At 40.9% G+C, this 19,737-nt stretch overlaps 1 protein-coding gene across 2 annotated transcripts in view; it reads right to left on the reverse strand.

The window, feature by feature from the left end:
- The window catches only part of HTR1E (5-hydroxytryptamine receptor 1E), a 91,455-nt gene extending 76,648 nt beyond the window's left edge, over positions 1 to 14,807 (reverse strand). For both annotated transcript variants that reach the window (XM_032409324.1, XM_032409323.1), the window contains exon 1: positions 14,297 to 14,807. The gene's annotated coding sequence lies outside the window, so the exon portion shown is untranslated. The remainder of the gene's footprint in view (positions 1 to 14,296) is intronic.
- Positions 14,808 to 19,737: the final 4,930 nt, after the last annotated feature.

Here is a 19,737-nt window from a genome sequence, read left to right on the forward strand (position 1 = left end):
GGCTCTCCGATGAGCAGGGAGCCCGATGTGGGGCTCGATCCCAGGACCCTGGGATCATGACCTGAGCCGAAGGCAGCTGCTCAACTGACTGAGCCACCCAGGTGCCCCTATATGTGAAAGTATTAAAGATATAATGTTAATTGGAAACATGTAGAAATCAAAAAACACATAGTATGTTTCTAATTTTATTAAAAAAATTTCTATCCATATAGAGGAAAAGCAGTGGAGGCAGAAATCAATAGTGACAATCTCTTGCTGGTGGGAATAGAAGTAGTTTGAATTCTCTTCCATATATTTTTCTGTATCTCCATAGTTTCTACAATGAATATGTAAATACATTTTTAAGCAAAAGAAAAATAACCCCTTAAAGTGAGTTGAATGAACCTTTACGTGTTTTGTACCTGCTAAATTTGTGTCACTGTACAGTGAGAGAAGAAATGTAGATAGCACAAGAATCAAACATAAAACACCCTTTTAGATAATCAAGAGTTGGTTTTATCTGCCTACTTCAAAAGGGTGTTTTGTGAGTTCTTTCTTCAATCACTATAAAGCTTGATTATATTCTAGAAGAATATTTACACAGGTGTGCCCAGTTCTACAGGACTTGATATAATATCAGAAAATTCAAGCTAGTTAAAGATTATTTCTATTACAAAAACATTTTAATTATATCACAATATTACATGTGCATTGTAAAATTCCACTAGATACATGCAAACCTTCTCTGTGCATTTGAATTATGGGTCAGTTTCCCAAAATTTTATTTGCATCCATTTTTCAGGGCAGCATATCTAATGTGCAAAGCAAGATAAGATTAAGCCGTATAAAATTATTGTAAACACTGCAAGAAGCTGGATTTGATACATACATTTAAAATAAAACTGATAAAAATCACATCTTCTTAGTTCAGTTGTCAATAGAGGACCAAGAAGCAGTAGCTGAAATATGTTATCATCTGTATCATTGTTGTAATCATCATCATCATCACCATAATCACAATCATCATCATAACCTCATTTCTTTACTTTTCAGCATAATTTCATATATATTATTTCATTTTGTCCTGTTATTATCATTGGTCTTATAAGAGAACTAAGGCATAAAACAAATAGATGGTTTTGCCAAGGTCATTTGCAGAGTAAGGTGTAGAATTCAGATATCTTAATGCTTGGTTTGCTGTTCTTATATCACCACCTGTAATGTGGAGCTAAATTCTCACTATTAATAAAACTAATAAAATCCCAATAGTTTATTTTTACCTTTGTGCTCGCTTCGGCAGCACATATATTTTTACCTTTGTTTCCCTTACTTCAGAAGACATATCTAGAAAGACTTTGCTACAGTGATATCAAAGAAGTTACTGCCTGTGTTCTCTTCTGGGATTTTTATGGTTTCAGGTCTTACATTTAAGTCTTTTTAACCCATTTTGAATTTGTTTTTGTATATGGTGTAAGAAAGTGGTCCAGTTTCATTCTTTTGCATGTAGCTGTCCAGTTTTCCTAAGGCCATTTGTTAAAAAGACTGTCTTTTTCCCACTGCCTATTCTTGCCTTCTTTGTTGAAGATTAATTTACCATATATTTGTGGGTTCCTTTCTTGGTTTTCTATTCTCTTCCATTGTTTTATGTGTCTATTTTTGTGCCAGTACCATACTATCTTGATGATGACAGGGCTGAAATTGTGATGTCTCCAGCTTTGCTTTTCTTTTTCAAGGTTGCTTTGGCTATTTGGGGTCTTTTGTGGTTCCATACAAATGTTAGGATTATTTGTTCTAGCTCTGTGAAAAACACTATTTGTATTTTGATAAAGATTGCATTAAATGTGTAGGTTGCTTTGGGTAGTATAGACATTTTAACAATACTTGTTCTTCCAATCCATGAGTATGGAATGTTTTTTCCATTTCTTTGTGTCATCTTTAATTTCTTTCATCAATGTTTTATAGTTTTCAAAGTACAGGTCTTTCACTTCTTTGGTTATGTTTATTCCTAGGTATCTTTTTTTTTTTAATCTATTTATTTATTTGTCAGAGAGAGAGAGAGAGGAGAGAGAGAGCACAAGCAGGGAGAGTGGTAGGCAGAGGGAGAAGCAGGCTCCCCGCTGAGCAGGGAGCCTGAATGTGGGACTCGATCCCAGGACCCTGGGATCATGACCTGAGCCAAAGGCAGACGCTTAACCGACTGAGCCACCCAGGTATCCCTATTCCTAGGTATTTCATTGTTTTTGATTCTAATTGGGATTGTAGATGGGATTGATTCCTTAATTTCTCTTTCTGCTACATCTAAATAAAAAGTTTCTGCATGCAAAGGAGACAGTCAACGAAACTAAAAAGCAACATACAAAATGGGAGAAGGTATCTGCAAATGACACATCTGATAAAGGGTTAGTATCCAAAATATATAAAAAAACTTATACAACCCAACACCCCAAAATAATCCAATTACAAAATAGGCAGAAAACATGAACAAACATTTCTCCAAAGAAGACACCCAGATGGCCAACAGACACATGAAAAGGTGCTCAACATCACTCATCATCAGGGAAATACAAATCAAAACTACAATGAGATACCACCTCACACCTGTTGGAATGGCTAAAATCAACAACACAAGAAACAACAGGTGTTGGCGAGGATGTGAAGAAAAAGGACCCCTCTTGCACTGTTGGTGAGAATGCACACTGGTGTAGCCACTCCGGAAAATAGTATGGCGGTTCCTCAAAAAGTTAAAAATAGAACTACCCTTGATCCAGCAATTGCACTACTAGGTATTTACCCAAAGAATACAAAAATACAGATTCTAAGGGTACATGTACTCCAATGTTTATAGCAGCATTATCTACAATAGCCAAATTATGGAAACAGCCTAAGTGTCCATCAACTAATGAATGGACAAAAAAGATGTGGGGTATATATATATATATATATGTGTGTGTGTGTGTGTGTGTGTATATATATAAATAAATATTACTCAGTGTGTATATATATATAAATAAATATTACTCTGTATATATATATAAATAAATATTAGTCATAAAAAAGAATGAAATCTTGCCATTTGCAACGACATAGATGGAGCTAGAGAGTATTATGCTAAGTTAATAAGTCAGAGAAAGACAAATACCATATGATTTTGTTCATATGTGGAATTTAAGAAACAAAACAAATGAGCAAAGGGAAAAGAGAGAGAGAGAGAGACAAACCAAGAAACAGAGTCTTAGCTATAGAGAACAAACTGATGGTTACCAGAGGGGAGGTGGGGGGGGGTGGATGAAATAGATGATGGAGATTAAGGAGTGCACTTGTGATGAGCACCAGGTGTTGTATGGAAATGTTGAATCACTATATTGTACACCTGAAACTAATATTACACTGTATGTTAACTAACTGGAATTTAAACAAAAACTAAAAAAAAAACCTAACAAAATCTTGATTTTGCATTGATCTTTACATTTTACAAATTCCTTTTACATAGATTATCTAATTTCAATCTAAGAACAGTACTGAAGTAGTAATAGCAGCTGATACTGAATTGAGTCCTTATCAAACAGCTGTTAGTATATTATCATATTGTGGTAGACAGCTTTAAGGTGGCCCTCAATGATCTGTTCCTCCTGGTATTTCCTGCCCTTGTGTAACTCCTTGCCCTTGAGTATGGGTTGGCACTAGTGACTTGCCCCTAATGAATGAAATATAGCAGAAGTGATGGGATGTCACTTCTGAGATTGTTATAAAAAGGCTGTGCCTTCCGTTTTGGAATCTCTTGCTCTCAGCCCTTGCTCTGGGGAAAGCAAGCTGCAACATGTGGGAGAAGCAAGCTCTGTTGATAATCGCCCTGTAGAGAGGTCCATGTGGCAATGAACTGAAGTCTCCAGGTGACAGCCAGCTAGGATCTGAGGCTTGTCAATAACTACACGAGTGAGTTTGGAAGCATATCTTCCCCCAGTTGAGTCTTGAGATGTTTGCATTCCTGTTTGACACTTTGATTGCAGCTTTGTGAGAAACCTGAGCCAGTGGACCCGGCTAAGCCATGCCTGGATTCCCAATCCACATAAACTGTGAGAAAATAAGTCTGTTGTTTTCAGCCATTAGGTTTTGGGGTAATTTATGCAGCAACAGATAACTAATACATATTTTAAATTCTCAAAATAGCCCTATGATGTAGTAGTGTTCTGCCAGCCATGTCTAACAAATAAGGAAATTAAGGTTTAGAGAGGTGAAGTAATTTTCCCAAAGCAAGTAGTTAGCAAATGGCAGAGCTCCTGGCTCATTGGACATCAGAGCTTGAGCCCTGTGCTGAACTGCCTCCTAGGAGTAAGACAAGATGCAGTTTGACTTAACACAGCGATGATGTAAAGGATGAATTCCAACAGCACACCTGATTTGAGAAACTTCCTTAAAGAAGGCTAGGGGGGCAGGGCAGCTATTATTGTCTTATTCTAGTGATGACAAACCGTACAGCTCACACAGCCAGGAAGCTGGGGTGTTCACCCAGGCCTCTGAGTCTAAGTCTCTGCTCCATGCCTTTTCACCCTTAGATTCATACTCATTTTTATTAAACAGACAAGCCATATGCTGCATATACCACATATTTTAATATTACAACAGTAATGTGTAGCAATCATAATAACAGTATTTTAGAACCATCAATTATTAATTAAATGCACACCAATGTTATATATGCCTATGAAAGAGGCACTTAGTACACTCAAGGCAATGTGAGAGATTATCCAAAAGTCAGTGGGACCTGGCTGGCCACCTTTTTGGTATGAAGGCATAAATTGCCATGGATGTGCTGGAGAAAATTGCTCCATCTGCTTCACAGGAGCATCGCTTCTGCTACCAAGCTGAAAAACTAATCAAGTCTTGTAAGAGTTGAGACTTTTGTTTCCACTAAAGTCATTTTTCATCCCTTGTAAGGTGCTCCATTTATATGTAAGTGACCAAACCCTAGGGTGAGTGCATTTTGGTCTTCCAATGCCTTGGGCATAATTTAAGGCCTCAGATGGCCTTAGAAACAGGCTTTATCATGTCACAGAAAGGGTCAGAAGATTACATTGCTTTACTAGTTTAGAATCTTTGAAATAAAATATGCTAAAAAATATGCTAGCCAATACGAGTGTATCTTGTAAATTTATTTGCAAAATTGCTAATTACTAATTAAATATATTTAATACTTGATTTTTAAAAAGCATCTGTGTAAGGAACTGAATTAGATTCAGAGGGACAGAATGATCAAATGAAAATATAATGAAAAAGGAAACCCTTCTTCTTTCCCTGAATGTTTACTTAAATTGTGCTGGACAATATGGCAGGAGAGATTCATGGATTACTAAATGCCGAATTCTCATGCAGGTGACAAAGATTTCCTTGAGTAGGACAGAGTTCAACATTAAAATTTGTACTATGTAATAAAGTTTTAAGATGTAAGCTACCTAAATAAGTACACTATTCTTGTTCACTTACAGTAATACAGGCAAGAGTTAGTTACAACACCCCATTGTGTTGTCAGAAATCATGGAGAGATAAATATTACAGAATTCATAGGGATGAGTTTTGGAATGTGGAGTCCGTTCCTGCAGGGTCCTCTTTCTCCATCTTCTTCAGATGAGGTGGGCTTTCAATTCTTATTCTTCTTGGACTCTGACAGAATCTTTTTACACTTCTTAGGCCTGTTTTCTCCCCAGTGATTTGCAAGCTTAGTACAAAACCCTACAATTATATTGTTGCTAGTCAGGCAACCTATTGGCTTTTGTGTATTTTATAGCCAGACATCTTATTGAATTTCCACACACTTTTTAATGGCATTTTCATTTATTCACTTGTGTTTTCCTGGTTGATATCATCTGTAAGTAATAATATAGCTACTGCATGACCAGTATTTATAAATTTATAAATTTATAAATTTATATCACTTCTTCTCTTTTCTTTTCCTTCTTTCTATTGCATTGATGGTGCTATTAGCAGGCATCCTTGTCTTATCGGTATAGTATTTTACCAATACGCACGATGTTGGCTATTGTTTGAGAAAGATGTTCTTAATGTAAAAAACTGTTCCTTTCTACTTCTAGTTAACTAAGAAATTTATTTCTATTCCTAGATTACTAGTTTACCAGTTCTTAAAAAATTGTGACTATATATTGAATTTTGTAAACTTTGGTACCCTTTGAGATGGTCATTGTCTCATCGATGTGATATTCTTGCTCATATTTTTAAAGGCAGTTTGCCTTCCCCATAAAGAGGGCTCTGGTAATAAAATACTTGCAACATGACAGCTACATGCTTTCTTGCTTAAAGATTACTTGTCTCTAATCAGGTCTGTAGTTCTTTCAGAGTAAGTTCCTTTACATGTTTTTCTGTTTCTTTGGCTGTAACAAAAACATTTAGTTTTGTGTGTCCTGCTGACTCCCATAGATCTCCTGCTACCCAAGGTGTGGTCTGCAGACAAGCAGCATCACCATCCCCTGGGATTTTGTGAGAAATTTAAATTCTTGGCCTCACCCCACCCTGCTATTTATTAGTAGCTTTGTAGGTGGGGACCACAAACATGAGGTTTAACATGCTTTCCAGGTGATTCTTCTGCACACTAAGATTTGAGAGGCACCCCTACAGACAGTGCAGAAATCATGAGTTTCTAGATGCCGAGCAATTGCAAAGGGAACTCCAGAGTCATATGCTAGGATCAGTCTCTTGTCCTGCATGTATAAAGAAGGGATTTGTGAGTGGATTCAGGGTGTGGAGTTTCAGTGGTTGGGGAAAGTAGCAGGCAAAGGCATTCTCTGGGGCTTGAGGATATATCTGATCTGAGGCAATATTTAGTAATTAAAAGAGAAAAAATTCTTGCCAACAGGGTTCAGGGCAGTGGAACTTGGCCTGGACCCATCTCTCTTTATTTTTTCCAAGGCCAGGACCACATTCTTTACCTCAATTTGGGTCAGGATTATTTGTACAACACCCCACACAGGAATAATAATGATAATTGTAGTAATACCTATCATTTCTTCATGGCCTATGTTGTACTACTTTCCTTTACTCCTCACAATAGGTCTCTAAGGCAGGAATTGTCATTCACATTGTAGAGATGGGACAACTGAAGCACAGAGTAGTCAAAGAAGTTACTTTAGGTGATAAGGACAAAGTGAGGGAGAGCATCAGATTACAATCAACAGAAGCAAACTGGAGAATTAGAGTAAGAACTCCTACAGAATATCAATACAACAAAGGCCAAAAAAACTAGTGATATTTTCTTAAAAGGTTATGTTTCTTTTATAATGATGCTCTTGCAGATACAAACACTATTTCTGAAAGGGGACCAAACTGTGGGAGAGAAAACAAAGTGGCACCCAGGACTGGAGCTGGGATGGATGCAGAAAACAGTGTAATATTGCCCTTCCTGGGCCATAGAAATTTTGTGGAGTGGCTCTTGGTAGCAGTGCACTAAATACAATTGTGGTAAACTGGGAGCCGCAGCCCCAGCACTGAAGGCAAAGATGGAATGAATTATTAGGTCAGAGGTAGCATCTCCAGCTCAGGAACTCCTGTGTCTGATGTGAGAGCAGGGGTTTCCCCAGTAGAATCTGCTCTTAGAGGTTCTTTAAGCTGCCAAGTTTCAGCCAGCCTCTTGTCAAAAGTGTACAGCATACAATCCCTTTGTGGTGTACTACGTTACTTAATTGAACAGGCAGAGATATTAAGGAGAGGTTTCTCATGAGCAGTTTTTCTGTTATGTTTCAGCTGTCATGCAGGTCCAATCATAAAAGGAGCAGTTATGGCAAAGGCAAAGTCTGTTTCAAGCGTTAAACACACACACACACACACACACACACACAGACCCTTTATGATTATTTAAGAAGCTCCTTCCGAAGACAGTTGGCAGGATACCCTCTCTACCTTCGCATGAGAAATTCTGCATCAAGGGACCTCATATGCTTATGGGAATTCTTGCCTTCCATCCACTTGCTGGTTCAAGTGATAGATTTACTTGCTGAAATGGGAGGGAGGAGAGATTAAAGGTGACTTGGCAAATTATTTACAACAGTTTGTAATCTCTGCAGTGGCTTAGAAACCTGGATATGTGAAATAAGTAAATGCAAATCTCAAAGCCAAAAGGAACCTGGAAGGTCTAATGAAATAAGTACATGCAGATCTCAGGGGGGCACCTGGAAGGTTATCTAGTTTAATCCCCTGTAGTTGAAGTCTGAATAAAAAAATGTCCTAAGATTGACACAGAGACATACTGCCCCGATCCCCTTCAAGACAGAGCTTGGAGCCAGCTGCTGAGATTGGGTCAGGACAGCTTCCAGCTGTCAGCCCCTTCAGGGATGTCCTTGGCTGTGGAGAGCTGTCTCTCCTAACATGGTGCTCTTTTTGGGGCAGCTCACACTCAGCACCTGATTCAGGAAGGGGCTGGAAAGTCTGACCCTTTTCGCCTAGCTTGGGACAACTTTGATGGACCATTTTTGCTCAGACTCCCCATGTGGTTGGCTGAGGCTGTTGCTGGGTCTACTCAACCCAACAAGCAGCTCAGTTTCTCCCTCAGTCCAATCCTGTTTCCTTCTCTTCCTTCAGTGTGGTTCCCAAGGGCATTCCCTAATCAACATCATGCACAATAAACCTCATCTTAGACTATGTTTCTCTTAGAGCATGGAGAACCCAACCTGTGACATGTCCCCAAGCATGCTGTACTTCCCAGTGTTGCAGAGTGCACACCTCACAGACAGTCTGTGTTTCAGATAGCGTTAGACAGCTCTTCTATCAGGTGCTGGAATCTGCTTCTCTGCACATTTTGTTAACTAGATCTGTCCTCTCGAACCAACCAGAACAAGACTAGGCTGTCTACATTCTATTTCACTTATTTCCATTCTCTTGCCCTGACTTCTGTACTCTAAAAGGTAAGACAAAGTTTTAGCTGATTCATTATCATCTCCTTCTTTTTTGGTAATTGTGAAACAAAATTGAAGGGAAAAGCAAATGATTCATAGGTCAACAGTTCAGGAAATGTGACGTAGTTCATGTTTCTTTTTAAGCAACTAACCATTACAATTTGGGGTGTGAGGGGTGCTTTTGCAGGAGGAAAGGGCATAGTGGGAGCCAGGGGAGAAACAAAGTGCTTCTTTCAAACACAGATTTGTTTCTATTTAATATCCACACGTTATCATTTCCTTCTTCCACTGTAGCTTTAACTCATCATGTTCTTGTTTTGCTCTCTCCGTGTCTACTGCTACAGCCTTGGCTTGGGCTGTCACAATAACTGCCTCCTCCACACTTACTCTCTTCCACTCCATAGTGCAGCGAGAGTGAGGTCTCGATAACACCAAACTAATTATTTTGGTCAACAGTTTAAAATACCACAATAAAGCATTATCATAGCAAAAAACTGGCAACAACCCAAATGCCCATCCACGGGAGAATGGATCATTAACTGGTGGCATATTCCTACAACACAGTGCTGTATAACAACAGCAATGAGTGAACAGATTACTAGCATAACCATCCACATGAATGAATCTCATGAATATAACACTGAAACAGATCATAAAAGATATCATTCTATGCAATTTATACAGCTATAAACTCAAAATAATCTGTGATGTTGGAATGCAGGTCGGTACATTTAGGGAGGGTGAAGTCATGACTGGGTGGGGACACGAAGGAAACTTGGGTGGTGGCGATGTTCCATTTCTTATCGTGGTGGTGGTTAGTGACATGGGTATGTTCCCTTTGAGAAAAGTTGCTGAGCTTAACAATTATGATTTGTATGCCTCCCTGTATGAACATTATTCTTAATACATTTAAAAATCATGTAATAATTCCTTTACCTAAGAGGTAAAGTCCAAATTCATAGGATCCCCTCAATGACCAGCACACTTCTCAAACCTTCTCTCTAGGTATTCTCTTCGTGTATGTTCACTTCACTCAATCTGAATTTTTTGTCTCTCCCTGAAAGAGACAGCAGGGCATGACAAATACAGGTTTTTCATGAATGAATGTGGGGTGATAATTGTGGGGCTGATAACATTTACCCTACAGTGCTTTTGTGAGGATTAAATATAAGAATGTACGTGCAGTTCTTGGCACAGTTCCTGAAGCATAGCAGATACTCAGTTCCTTCCTCCTTTTCCCCTCCCACCAGTGCAAATGAATAGACCTATGATAACTCTGGACATTATTAGGGTATTGTAGCTGAAGTCACTTTTTGAGCGGTATTGCCTATAAATCTCATTATCCATTTGGTGGAGTTTATTCCCCAAAGACATTCTGACTTGTCTTCAATTCCCAAGAACACAAATCTTGACACAAATGCGACTTTCTTGGGCAAGCTGTCCCAACAAAACTCATACTTTAATGTTTGAGTCAGAACGTTCCCAAATCCCTTGGAAATATCACCACATACCCATTATCTGATAAAGGGATAAAGAACAGCTGCAGCTAAGGAAAGACATTTCATGAGGTCTGGTTTTACTTTATTTGGTCACTGTAGGTAGATGGGGTCATTAGAAGGATCTGAGAGTTTTAGAACTGCAAGCTGCTGCTTCTATTGGTTGCTGTTTTTCAAAATATTATCTTCTTGCTATAAAAATGCTTTCCTTCTCATGCCAGATTTCATAAAGACCTTCCATCTGGCCTGTACTGATAACTAGAATCTTGAGATGCTCATTCCTCTTACAACTTGTAGTTTAAAATGATCCAGATGTAGAAGAATTAGGTTTTACAGCTTTTTCTAAAGGATTTTGTCTTCCTAATCCTACAACTACATGTATTGAGAACTGACCAACAGGAGACAGCTCTAACAATGAACCTATTACAAGTTTTCTGCTGGCTATGTTATTTTTCATTTGGCATGCTTTAGGAGAATAAAACCATGAAATAAAAGCATTGAAATCTATTAGAATAAGGACCATAGAGAATCAGGTAATCCACAGTGAATCAGGTAATCCATAGTGGGCAAGACAAAAAGGGGAGAGAGAGAGAGAACACTAAGAATGAAAAACAAGACTAGAATCAAACTGTATTAGAAATAGAATCCTCATGGATTTTACCAGTTTGTTGTGATCTAGGAGTATGCCAAATTGACTTTATAAATTCTGATCTTTATAAATTCTGATCTTCTAAATTCTAAATTCTTTATAAATTCTGGTCCTCAATTTCTTAATCCACAAAATGTGGGGAGGGATACTAAATTATGAAAAGTAGATGGGATACTGATGAAAGTCCTTTCATTCCCAGGAAGATAGACTTTGGTAAATTCACTCACCTGGGCCCCAAGCTGTAGGGGCCACACAATGACTCAGGGAGGAGGAAACAAGGGAGTAGTTAGCCACTCCAAAGAGCTGCTGCTCCATTTCCCCCTTTCTCTCCCCTGTTCACCCATCTGCTCCCCTTTTCTCCTTCCTTGTCCACCCATCTGCTCCCTCCTTGCTCATAAAGCATACTTATCTTCAGTGTTTTCCTGAAGTTAATGTTCATATAATTTCATATGTAGAAAAATGTGGGAGGTGCAGAAAAAAGGAGTGTACCACAGGAGATACCCTGAGATGGCCCTGACAGCACATGGTATGGACGATAAACCGCCATTCGGTTGAAATTCATCCCTTGAGCACCTTCGAGCTTATTTTCTCATGTAAATAAGCCTACAGAAGTGGAGGAAAGGCCTCCCCCTATTAAAATGTTAGCTTTCGATCTTTTACTTTTAAAGGGTAGCATAGAAATAAAATTCTAAGAAGGACCACAGACACATGAAAAAAAAGTGGCATGTGCATAAAGGCAAGGCCTGGGGAATCAGATGTTTGAGCAATGAGAAGATAACCCAATGGTCAGGGCCTAAGATTTTCTGTAAAGGGATATATTTTTGATTCGAAGCCTTGGAATCTTGGTGGTGGTGGTGGTGGTGTAATATGTTGATAGAAAGGAGCTTCAGCCAGTTGGGGCAAGGTGCTGCTGGTGATAATCTCACTTTGCTCTCCAATAATAATTTCATCAAACAGCAGGAAATAGGAACATTGCCATGTCACCTGAACTAGCAGTGTGTCCTAGATTTTGTTTCTTCCTAAATACTCTCTCTGAGAAATCCTGACTTGGTTATTTACCTCAAAAGAAAAGAAATTTATTTACATAATTGATGCTGACCAGGCATCTGTAAGAAGAAATGGGGAGCAAATGTTTTAATAGGTACCAAAATGGCTAATGAATGTGACATCAGGGTGAGTATCAAGGGAGGTTGTGATTTATGCGTCAACATGTGCCCAAGGGAATGGTGTGTCCTGGAGGATACCCAGAAACACCTGGCCTAGGAATATGCCCCAAAGGAAAGTCACCGGGGGCAGAAGAGAAAATGAAAACTTGAGTTTACTGTTGGTGATGTTGATTCCTGTGGAATTTTTAAATTTGCCAGGTGGTAGATATAAATGGCCAATTTGAATACTTTTTAATATAAAAATAATCTGTGAAGTCTTCATCCCTGGAAATCCTTTTGAAAGGAACAATTACCACCTAAAGGAATATTTAGGCATGCATTTACCAAGACCCTGAGAACCAGAGTTTTGGCTACATTATTTATCGAGCTCCTTTCTGGCTCTGTCATTACAAGTCTCAATTTATACAGAGATCTGTAGCCGTCCCTGGGTTTCAAAAGCCCATATGAGGTGATGATGACGTAATAGTTAAGTTTTATCAACAATGATGAGTCAGGATTTGAATGAGTTTCTCTGTATAGCTCTCTAGTGATGAAATATCTGGGCAGAAGTACTTCTCCCACCTCTAGGCAGCAAAATGGTTCATTGTGGAGGTGCTATGCAATTTCAGAAATAAGCAACACACTTTGCTTTAAACATGGTGCAGAAATTGAACTGAGTCCCACTCGGGAGGCTTGCTTCATTTTCACAGTTCTATGGTCTAGGGGCTAAAGTTCTGAAGGGAGGAGAAAGGCAGGCAGGCATATTTTCTGCACTTGTTTAGTGGGCCTCAAAAGCCTCTGCTCATTTATTTGTTGAAGACAGGGTCATCTCATTTAACTCAGCAGGAATACATGTGCAGCAGCAAGTGCAGAAAGGCTGGCTCATAATTTTCTCTCTGTATTTCAAATATATATTTCAAAGATATTTCCAATATACTCCCCATGGAAGAGGATGCACAGGCAACCAGACCCAGGCCCCTGCTTCCTGCTCCATAAATGGTTAAGTCAGGGAAGCCTCAGATTCATAGGTCCATCCTGGGTGTTTAAGGTCAGGCACATTATGTCCAAATGTGTAACCAGAGAAAAATGTGACCCGGAGTAATATCGAGTTCAGAAAAGGAGCATAAGCTGCTGGAGCAAGGGGTAAAAGAAGAATGGTGGGAGAACCCCACTTTTGGGAAAAACACCCCTCCCCCAACTTATTTGACCATCTGTTATTCCCTCCTGGACTCAGAGATATTTGATGCAGGAGGCAGGGAAGGACAGTGAGGAAGGTTAGGAAGAAGCATCCGGGGAGCCTGACACCCTCTGTCTCATCCTTCTAACTCAAGGACAAGCAGGGTTGAGTTGGATCCAAAATGGGACACAGCCCCCCAAAATAAAAAATACAAAAGTATGTATATTTTAACTATGCAAAACGATGTATCATCCTGTGATAGGAGCAGGAACCCCTTCCATTTAGCCTGGATGCCCTTTCATCTTCATTATGCAGGGGGCCAGTCTCTCACCTTGCAGTATTGGGTGGAAATAGCTAAAGACTAAACTTCCTGTTTCAACTCTCACTTTCAAGGTTTATTTTGTAATTTAAGAAAATGAGTCAACCCCATCACCTGCCCACCTGGGCATTTTCTTTATCGGGACTAAGCACATCATTATTTTCTGAGGGCTGGAGCAACCGCACAGTCCTTTCGAATCAAAGGTTTTTCAATCAGCGTTGCTTTGAAATCACCTTGTCCTCCAGCGGTCCTCGCCGCACACCCTTCTCCGCGTGATTTCCACTCAAGTTTTTTCCTCCTAGCACCCCTCCCACATTCATTTCATCTTTAAGCCGCCTCAAATCCTTTTGCAAGGAAGCAGGATAAAATTCTTAAACCACAGTTATACACAATGTCGACACTCAGCTTCACACATCTGAGGGTTGTCTGACCGAGAAATGCGTTCCTTACTAGGAGGTCCACGGGGAGGCACAGTGCCCAGGCGACCCCCGTAGTCTCCCTCCCCGTGCCCCAACCCCCACCGCCTTCGCGCCCCAGAGGGGGCAAAAATCCCTACACCAGTGCTTGAACCCCTGGCCCGAGATGGGGGTGAGCAGGGAAGCCGAGGTCGTCCCCGGCAGCGTGCGCCCCTCACCTTGTGGGCGGTGCGTGCAGCCGCGTCGCACTGGGTGACCTGGGGCGTCCCGCTGGCTCCCGAAGTCTCACTCCGAACACGCTCGGTTCTCTCCTGAGCTCTATCAAAGCACAGCTTGTTTCCACATCCGGCTCTAGGGCACGCTGGGCTCGGGGCGCTGGCCCCTCGGGCGTCCTTTGCCCGCGCCCGTGCCCCCAGGCTGCGGCGAGAAGGAGCCGGGAGCGCGGCGCGCTGAGCAGCCCCGTGGCGCGGCGGGCGGCAGGCGAGGCGCTTTGCGAAGTCTGGGCGCCCGGACTGGAAGAGGAGGCGAGAGCGAGAGCTGGGAGGAGGCGGAGCAGGAGCGGGAGCGGGAGCAGGAACAAGAACAGGAGCAGGGGCCAGTCTACTAAATCACCCGGCAGGTTGCAGGCGCCCAGGACACCAATGAACGGCGAAGGGGGTGGGAGCCGGGGTGCAATGCGGGCGGTGGCTGTGGAGGAGAACTTGGGGGTCGGAGCTCCGAGGTGCTTCAGGTCTTGCTTAGGCTGGAAAAGAAAAATTCTGGAGCTGGTGGCGCCCTCAGGGCTCCCGGTTGCAAACACTAGAGGGCAGCGCTGTCCATGCTATAAGCCTGGCTTACGGGTTTGGTGGTGTGGACAAGGGTCCCACATCCAGAGCCCTTTGTTGGGGGCGGCCCAGGAGGAGAAGGGTCCAGGTGGTGCAAGGAAGGGCAAATCCCATACTCTTTTTCTGTGGCCAGCCTTGGTTGGGGAGAGAGGGAATACAGTCGTTGGCTCCTCCAGGCAAACCCTATGGAAGTGAATTACTCATCTTTCCTTGAGGGGAAAATTACAGTCAACATCCACAGGGTGCTTTAAGGAGAGGGATGGGAAGAAGAGGATGAGGAAGAAGTAGAGGAACATTGGGGTGGGGAAAAGTGGAAGGGGGCAGAGAGGTAGGGAAAGCAGAGGATAAAAGGGGAAGGGGAAATGTTGGAGGTGATATTTCAGGTTGGCAAGGTCTCTGTGCTCTTCCCAGTGTTCCAGAGGTATCCACCTGCTTCAAGGCCAAAGGAGTTAACTTGGGAGGGACTTTATAGAATCCTGGCACTGTTGAAGGAAGCTTCCTGAGGGCTGGTTGGTTACTTCCCAGAGGGAACTTGGGTGGCTCTGAAACCTTGGCGCTTCATATAGATTGATTCCCTGATATTTTGGGAGGAAAAAAAAATCAGATTATTTGAACTACAACCCTGGCAGATGGGAGAGGAGAGATGGGGAGTTATAAAATAGAATAGCAAATCTTATGCAGACTATATGATCTGTAGACAGCCTGATACAAGTTGAAAGGACTTTGGAACCTCTGTAGACAACCCATATATTTCCCCAAAATGCCTGCCTCACACTTGCCTTTCTAGTGTGTGGTTTTATGGCTGAATTGAGAAGGCTTTATTTGATTTGATTTAATTTTTTGGTAGCTTGGCTTCTCTAAAACAAATGAAATCCTTCTTCAATTCAGAAAGCAAGCATGCATGCCCTTTTTCCTGCCTTCTGAAGTGCTTCTCAGGATCAGCAGTGGCTGGGTGGTGGTGTGAAGGGGAATTTCACTGAAAAGAGAAAGGAAGGTTGGTAAACTCCAGTCATGAATTGTGATTTGCTTCTGTTAATCCTAAGAGAAAAATCCTTTAGTACACTAAAGCCAAACAGGAGGATGGGATGGAAGGATATTTTCCTACCAAAGAAAGATAGTACTTCCAAGACATCGGTTTGAAATGTGTTTGATGATAGAGCTGTTATGTAAAAACATACAGAACAAGAATATTTCCTCATTTTAGAAAAGAACCTCATAGGATTAAATTTTTTTTTAGATACCCCAGGAGTAAATGAGGATAGAGTTCTGTTCTGGCAACTCTGGAATCCTTCCAACAGATGAATAAAATTTGAGTTCATTTTTGTCTTTTTTTTTTTAAGGAAATTAGTTTACTTATTCTTTGATTATTACAGTGTTAGCAACTATGGAAACATACATTATACATTTAGAAACTCTCCTGAACATACCTCAGCATACCTTGGCTTTAGAGGGAGATTTTAGCTTCATGAGATTCATGGTTATTCTCAAGCTATTAATTAATTTCTAGGATGTACTTTACCAGTTTTAATGAAATTCAACATCTGCTTAATAGCAGCTGATAATTCAATTTGTGGCTTGCCCATTTGACTTTCCATGGGGCTCTATGAGTACTTTAAGATTGTAGGTATATGTAAATTACATGCTGATTTCATAATGGAGAATTCCTTGTCATAACAAAAAATATCTATAAAGATATTGAATGGAGCCTTGGACACATGGCATAACAAATTTATCAACTGTGGTGAGAATTCAAAAGTCGTTATGAAGGAATGAATTGATTAAATTCATTCATTCATTCAAAAATGTTGGTAAACACCTGCCCTTTACCAGGCATGAGCCAGCTTCTAGGAATACAATAAAGAAGACACAGTTTCTTCTTTGATGCACCATAGAATATAGAGGGAAGACCGATTCACAAACTAACAAAGCCAATCCTAAATAACAATTGGGAGAAGGGGGAAGTACAGTGTTCTGTGGAAGCACAAAGGAGGGCACTCTGATCCAGCCTTGAGGATCAGGGAAAACCAGCTGGAGGTGTGGGTAGTGGTTGTGTGTGTAAAGGAGAAGGGGTGGTTGGTAGTGGTGGGGAGTGGGAAAAATGATGAACAGTAGCTTGTGTCCATCCCCAAAACACATCCTAGTCCTATTTGTTAGCTTTCTGCTAGGATGCTGGAAACTTACTTAAATATATGAAGAAGCAAGCATACACATGCTGCATTTTCCTCATATGAATTAGACTAGAATATTCTTCAGGTAGGGACTATGTATGACTTTTTCATGTCACCATTATAGAGAAAAGTCAAGACTAATAGACATTTGCCTGGAGTTTCCTACCTCCACTGTGGAAGTGTAAATAAAATGGAAAAGGAAGGAGTTATGGTGGGGAGGAGCTCATGCTTACTGAGTTTACACTGTCCTAGGTTCTCTCCATATGGTATCCCACCAAACAATCCCAACAACCCTATGATATACTTATCTCTTTTACTGTTGCCTTTTTTTTTTTTTTTTTTTTGAGAGAGAGTGAGAGAGTGTGTGTGGGTGGGGGTGTGAGGGAGGGCAGAGGGAGAGAGAGAGAATCTTAAGCAGATGCTGGATTTCATCTCACAACCCTGAGATCATGACCTGCTGAAATCAAGAGTCAGATGTTTAACCAACTAAGCCACCCAGGTGACCCTTTACTGTTGCTTTGGAAGAATGAACTTCAAATTGCATTCTGTGTTCATGGTGTGATAAAGGCCAGAGGGAAAGGATGAAATGTCTGTAGGTAGCTTTTTGCACTAATCAGTGGTCAGTAAGTTATGCTATGGGATCAAAGCATAAACCCCAAAGATATATATCTTTGGTATATATCTTGCCTACAGTAAATATTAGCTGTGAATTGGCTATAGGTCCACTCCATGTGTTCATTAGGGGACCTAGGCTGATGGGGTTAGACCAGTTTTTAGAGGGAAGAGTAATAGTATAATATCACAATGGCTCCTAAAGCTTTTACTAAAGCTTTCCATTTGCTAAAGTAAGTCATATGGCTGAGTATGCTTCCTCCAAGGAGAGATTCCAGGAGGGGCTCTGTAAAGATGGGCCTGGTAGTGACAAAATATGGCAAACAAATTATCAATTGACAAGTCTCCAGCGATGCTTTTGAATGAAGGCATTTTCTCTTTAAAATATTTATTTGTCATTATTAAACTATGGAAAGAGCCCAAGTGTCCATTGACTGATAAATGGATAAAGAAGATGTGAGATGTATATATAATTGAATATTACTCAGCCATAAAAAAGAATGAAATCTTGCCATTTGCAACTATGTGGTTGGAGCTAGAGAGTATTATGCTAAGTGAAATAAGTCAGAGAAAGACGAATACCATATGATTTCACACATATGCGAAATTTAAGAAACAAAACAGATGAACATATAGGAAGGGGGAAAAAAAAGAAAAAAGAGAGGGAAACAAACCGTAAGAGACGCTTGAAGACAGAGAGCAGACTGAGGGTAGATGGAAGGAGGTGAATGGGGGATGGGGTAGTTGGGTGATGGGTATTAAGGAGGGCACTTGTGGGGCGCCTGGGTGGCTCAGTCAGTTAAGTGTCTGCCTTCAGCTCAGATCATGATTCCAGGGTCCTAGGATCAAGCCCCACGTCAGGCTCCCTGCTCAGCAGTGAGTCTGCTCTGGCTCTCCCTCTGCCCTTCCCCTTGCTCGTGCTCTCTCTCTCTCTCTCAAATAAATAGAATCTTCAAAAGAAAACAAAAAAAAAAAAGGAGGGCGCTTGTTAGGATGAGCACTGGGTGTTGTATGTAAGTGATCAATCACTGAATTCTACTCCTGAAACTAGTATTGCACTGTACGTTAACTAAGTGGAATTTAAATAAAAATTTGAAAAGAAAAAAGATCATTGACTCTATTGGCTAATGGTGTTCACCAACCTCAGGATATAAGGAACAAAATAATGAATCTAGGCTGACTAACTTAATTGATGCTGATATGTCATCAGGATCCAAACTTTACAGGCATAGTTGTCCGTGCACTAAGAAAAAGCTTTATTCTCTGGGCATCCACTGGCTATTTCTGAGCATCCACTGGCTATTTCTCCATGCCTTATTTCCATAAGGAAATGAGTAAGGCAGAGTAGGTGGATTAGGAGAACGCTATCATGGAACTAAACCTCAGGCTCTGGTAGTATTGGCAGTGGCTCATGATCAACATACTTCTTTACTGAAAGTGATCATGAGAAGCAGCTCACTCAGTGAAGAGTAGAAAGAGTTAACACATTTTCAATAAATATTTCTTAAACACCCCCAGCCAGGACGTTTGAAAGACATACATCTGGTCCCTCCCTCAAGAAACTCCAAAGTCAAGGTAGGGGAAGGCACTTACATGAATTACTACACGAAAGAGCTGAAGAAGCAGAGAAGCCTCTGTGAAGGAATTGGGGCTAAGCTGAATTTGGAAAGACGTGCAGGGTATGACTAGGCTCTCTCTGTGTATGGCTAATCTTTCTGTCTCAGTGCCTGTCTTCCTGCCCTCAGGGAAAAGGAGGAACTCAGGGGTAAATACTTTGCCTAAGGATATAGATGTAGCTGAGTTGAGATTTAGACTCAGGACTGGCTCTAAAGATCTTGCAGTGTGTTCCAGGGATGGGCTGATGGAGTGCTGAGGAAAAGGAGAGATTATGGGCCTTGGTTATGGGACTCAGTTGGCTGTAGGACTCAGACTCACCAAAGCAGGGGATTTCTGTGGCAGAATACGGCAGTGCGGATGTGTGTGTATGGGGCGTGTTGGGTGGACCGATCACAGAGTGCCTTAAGATATGTTTATTATTATTTATTATTATTAGTC

The sequence above is a fragment of the Phoca vitulina genome, unplaced genomic scaffold (assembly GCF_004348235.1).
Source record: "Phoca vitulina isolate PV1807 unplaced genomic scaffold, GSC_HSeal_1.0 scaffold11, whole genome shotgun sequence".
NCBI classification, from domain to species: Eukaryota; Metazoa; Chordata; class Mammalia; order Carnivora; family Phocidae; genus Phoca; species Phoca vitulina.